Here is a 6,000-nt window from a genome sequence, read left to right as displayed (position 1 = left end):
TCTAAGATGGCTGGAGAGTTCTGGCTGTTCTAGCACTTCTACTTAAGTGTCTCGAATGGGGGTTTTGGTCTAAGATCCTTGTCGCATATTGGACTGGACAGATGGTCTTTTTACTTTTTTTTTTTTCTTTAACACTGGAGAAAATTTCTCAAGTCCATTCTGTGATTCAAACTGAAATCCAAATACAGGTTAGTAGGTGGCTGATGAAGCACTAGTATTGATTCTGCAATTGCACACACTGTGTTTATAAGTGACTAACTACCCTGGTTTCCCTGGTTTCTTATTTTCGGGAGACAGTGTCTTATTTTAAGGTGTGCTCCCAAAGATGTGCTAGGTCTTATTTTCAGGGGATGTCTTATCTTTCCTATAAGTAGGTCTTATTTTTGGAGGATGTCTTATTTTCGTGGAAACAGGGTATATCACCTCACCTCGCTCATACAATACAAAATACTCAGAATCATCAGAAAATGGAGTTCTGGATTTTTTTTTTTTTTTTTTTTTTTTTTTGCAGTTTTTGGCCGGAGCCAGTTTGAACCCACCACCTCTGGTATATCGGTCTGGAACCCTAATCCTTGAGCCGCAGGCACCACCAAGTTCTGAATTTTTAAAAATGCATTCAGAGATGTACGAGTTGTTGCAATAAAGACCATGATTGACTGCCACCAGATAATCCTTTTAGAAGTTTATGTAGGAAAAAATAAACATTGATTTATTATTCTTGAATGTCCAATGACCACCCCATTATACACAGGCAAGTCCAGTGTATAAATTTCTTCCTCCTTGGATTTAATCTCTAAAGGTACTACAGAACAGATATTTGTTCCCATTAGGTTAATATTTTCACAGCTAATATTTGGTAAATAAAATCAATGAAACATCTGAGTTTTGTTTGTTCATGTTCAAAGAGGCTGAATAAAATGAATCACATAATTATACCAATCCCTTCACTTCCTATTACATGCTGGACATGAAGCTCTAACATCAACATAAGCTGAGTTTGATCAACATGCAGGAAGAATGCAAAGGCACTCTCTGGTTTTTGTAAGGCTCTTTTCTACCTTTCGAAATTGTGTGGCTTTAAGTAATCCTTCTGAAACTTGACACCTCACACCCCTTCAAAGCCCAATGCTCACACATGGTAGCATTAGAGGAAGGGTTATTAAAGACCCCCATTGTAACTGTGGCCTATTCATTTTCTGTGTAAACCACTGGGTTCCTGTGCAGACAGTGATGTGCCAACACGAACCCAGACAGCTGCTGTACTAAAGCTGCTCCAAATGCAGGTGGGGAAACAGCTTGTGATATTAACAAGACTAGATCCTTCTTGTGGCTTTCTATAGCCTTTATTTAAAATACAGAAAAATGCTTTCAAAGACTTATTTATAACTGTATCAAGCACAGATTGCACCAACATTATGCTGCAATGAGCACATGTGTTATTCATACTGATATTAAGTATTTTTCTTTTTTGAAATAGCCAAAAAGAAAAAAAGTATATTTTGTGACTATGATTTCACATAGGAGCTAGTAAAACCAATATCAGTGAAACTGACTTGGGTGAAAATAGCTTTTTTGAAATAAAAAAAATATGAAAATAAACATACAAAAAGATTCAGTATAAATAGAGAAATTGAGACATAAGAAATTTTTAAGCAAAGGTTTTATGGATATCACAGCTGTTGCATGCATTTTTTTCTCCTTTACATAAAAATCATAAATTAAATTAGATTTGAATAGTCCACTACACTGTAAGCTTGGATTTTAATTTTTCTAAGTCCCTGATAGGCCTTAACAGCATTCTTAACCTTGAAAACATGCACATTGTTTTTCCTGAAGTTTTACTAAGCTCTTGCTATGTTCGATAGCTGTATTAGGCATTATAAGTGATTATGACCAACATAAAAGATATGTAGGATATGTTGTTGACTTTAAGAAATGTATACCTCTTTGAGGTTTCTCCATACTTCCTTCAGGAAAGGTTGTACTAGTTTGCAGTCCCACCAGCAGTGTAAAAGTGTTCCCTTCTCTCCACATCCACGCCAGCATCTGCAGTTTTGAGATTTTGTGATGTGGGCCATACACTTTATGGGGGCAAGACATGATTGCAAGAGGGACTTTACCTAACAATTGCAATCAGTGTAACCTGGCTTATTGTACCCTCAATGAATCCCCAACAATAAAAAAAAAAAAAGAAAGAAAGAAAAAAAAAAGAAATGTATACCTCTTTGGAAAGAAACAAATGTTCACTAAGTGTCGACAAGTATAAGGGCGCTAATAATAAGTGGTTATAGGCCAACAGATATAGGCTCTGCTATTTACCAGGTGCTCAATATTCAGAACCTTAATCCAGATGTCTGGCCTAAGTTTATGCATCTTTAAGATGAGGATCAAACAATTACCTATCCTATGGGAATTTTTTCTAAGAATTGAAGGGGCTATTGCAAGGAAAGCACCTTATAGCACAAAACCGTTGCTGTAATTATTATTTAGTAATAGATGAGAGGTGGGGGTTATTTGGGGACAACACTGACTGAAGAGCTACACAGAAGAAAATAGTTTTTTTGCATTCAGTGTCTTGGAAATAATTTGATTGAGCCATTAAAGGGGAAAGATTTGGGGAAGATGCTAAGGAAAGTTTATGAAACTATGAATGAGCAAAAGGTGTATTTTAGAAAGTGACAGAGTCATAGACATACAATTGAAAGGAATGAATGAATCTGTAGAAAGATGTGATGCTAGAGAGTGGTAAATAGATACAGAACAGGAACAAAGGTACACATTGTGAAGGACAAAATTCAAATAATTTCTTATGAGCAATTTTTAATCTTTTTTAGCCTATTATTAAACTTGAATAATTTTTACTGAAGCGATCGTTTCATTTGACATTTCATTATATTCACTCAGAACTCAGAACTATGAGTTAGTCCACCTCTGTTAAACTGTTTCTCTACATTAACGTTGCTTTAATTCTGTTGAATTCCCATACCATCTCTATTTTTCTACAAATTTCAGTTTATTTATTTCTTTTAAACACATCTATTTTTAAATTTTGTGATTGTTCCAGGCATCCTAAATGCCTCTCTTAGCCTGAGCAGTTATACATGTCATTCCTCAAATTTAGCTTTCAAGGAAACTCAGGTTTAACATTTTAACATTGAGTATTTACTGGTTTTAGAGGGTTGAACATTCCCGTATTCTCTTCAGTTATCAGTTTTTTCAACTTTAGAAAAATCAAAAATAAAGCCCATTTTACATGCAAGTGGTGATAAAAAATAACTGGTAAGAATAACAAATTAAACTCTTGGAATTATTACTAATTATAAAATACTGTTCAATATTATTAATATTCTTTTTTTTTTTTTTTTTTTTTGTAGAGACAGAGTCTCACTGTACTGCCCTTGGGTAGAGTGCCGTGGCGTCACACAGCTCACAGCAACCTCTAACTCTTGGGCTTACACGATTCTCTTGCCTCAGCCTCCCAAGCAGCTGGGACTACAGGCGCTTGCCACAACGCCCGGCTATTTTTTTTGTTGTTGCAGTTTGGCAGGGGCTGGGTTTGAACCCGCCACCCTCGGCATATGGGGCCGGCGCCCTACTCACTGAGCCACAGGCGCCGCCAGTATTATTAATATTCTTAATACTAATATTATTTTATAAAAATATTTACTTTAGGAAAATGATGTCAATAAACTGTTCTTAGTCAAAAATGCTGTTGACATGTTTTTGAAATGAAGAGCTAAGCCAACAAAAATCTGACCCTTGAAAAACATTCTTACTCTATTCTTCTTGCCAATAAAGGAGGAACAATTGTCTTCATATTGAAAACAAATACTTTCAAGGTGGAAAGACTAACTTGAAAAGTACAGTGGAATTATATTTATTCATTAAAAAATCAGAAAATTCTGCAAGAAACCTAATTATGAACACATTATTTCTCAAGGATAAGACCACCTATGATGTTATTTTCTAGATTATATATTTTGTATTGCAATTTTCTAAGGTGGTAAAAGTAAAGATTAAATAAACATCATCAAAATAATTTAAATAAATATATTTGTAATTATTATGGTACCCTGTATTTTGCTGCATCCATTCTAGATTATCTGTATAGCACTTGGGAAGAATGATTATTTTATTTTATTTTATTTTTATGGAAAACATCTCATTGGTTTTATTTTGTTTTTCAAAGAGCTAGTAAGAAACTATAAAACAAATGTTTAATATTTTGCTTGTAGATTAGGCCTACATTCTTCTTTTTACAGAGAATTGGGAAAGTAATGGTAAATTATTGTCTAGAAGAATATTATAATAAATCTCTCAAAAAAGGGAGAAGAGATAATAAAACAATAACCGAGAGACCATCCTCCAATCGTTAGTAGATTGTCTTTCCTTTCTCAGTATATAAGTAACCTAGTATAAAATGTTCTTACATTTGTGATTGCAACACATATCAAATTAATTCAGAGCACGACAGGAAGGGCAGATGAGTGGCTGTTTTAGAAATGAATAGAGTTTATGAAGTAGCTAATAAGTATCAATCCAGATTTCACCAGAAGGTAAGCTACTCTCTGCTACTAAGTTAAGCACTTTTGAAAGCTGCATCAACTATAAAGGTCAGTGTCGACCAACACCAAGTCATGAGTGACTGGCCCAGCAGTCTTTCTGGGCTTCTCCCCAGTCCTCTCCCACTGGCTATAGAACCCTTCTAAAAATTTAAAAGATCATATATTTGACTATAGGGCGTGAGGTAGGGTGATCATTGAGTCAGGGAATGCTGGATGGCGTGGATATGAGCCAATAATTTGCTGCTACAATTGGTAGACAAAAAGAAGTATTTTTCTATAGATTTTTAAAAACCTCAAAAGCCTACTTTAGGAAACCTGATTCTATCCTTTCCCTCCCTCCCTTCCTTCCTTCCTTCCTTCACTGTTGCTGGAGTCTCACTAACTGAGAAAGATCTTAGGTCCAGCACTACTTCTTTCGCTAAATTTTTAAACTGTGTGCTCATCTTTCAGTCTCTTTGGTTGTCAATTTTCCATTTAGGCTTTGATGCTTATAAGGCTCAAAAGCTAACTGAATGGAAAATGGTGTTTTAATAGCCTATGCTTCAAAATATCCCATAAAAGCACTAACTAATGTATTATCAACTTTATAATCTAACTCACCCTTTCCTTTTTCCTCAATTCTGGGCTTCCAGACTAACACATTGAACAGGAACGTGGAAAGCCATTTTTAAACTGAAGAAAGTGGAGATGTCCAGGGAAGAATTTTTTTTTTTTTTTTAACTGTTCTTTACACTATGAACAATGTAACTACAGCCAGGCCACAGTTCTCTGGGCCATTTTCTTAGTGTCATCAACCTCTTCCCAGATGATCAGAATAATTGCACTCATACCTATGTTTTCACCCAGTTTCCAGTTATATGAAACATTTTCCTAAGACCTGATACTTTATTAAGCAGACTAGACCTCACAGGTTAAAAAAGAAAAAAAAAAAAGTAAAACCTGTGATAATATAAGTGAGTATAAATAGGATAGGATGAGTAATTTTACCACCAATACTTAGACTGATAGAATTCAATTTGGGGTTGATTTGTCTAAGGCCTTAGATGCAGATTGCTCACAGTTGCAATCATCATCTCTATTTTTTTATGGGGTAAAGAGGAGAGATGAAAATAACCTGTTTTTTTCCAGGAGCAGCCCTACAAAAAGAGCTCCTTTCTCACAATTTCTAAGACTTTCTTCACCTGAAATGAATAACACTGAAATATTTCACTTAATCTTAAACCTACAATGGAACTGATAAAATATCTATCAAAAAGAAACTAAAGTTTTGAAATTCTCTCAACGAATCATATCCTTTACATTATGCTGCCTTGTTATTTTATTTTGGTTGGTATTTCCTTTGAAAGCTATCACCTTAGCAGTTAAAATAGCATAACTCTCACAGGGAGTTTTCACATGTATCCTATAGTATGCCGTTTGCTTATATCATTTAATA

This window comes from Nycticebus coucang, chromosome 17 (genome assembly GCF_027406575.1).
Source record: "Nycticebus coucang isolate mNycCou1 chromosome 17, mNycCou1.pri, whole genome shotgun sequence".
Classification (NCBI taxonomy): domain Eukaryota; kingdom Metazoa; phylum Chordata; class Mammalia; order Primates; family Lorisidae; genus Nycticebus; species Nycticebus coucang.
This window is presented reverse-complemented; position numbering follows the sequence as displayed.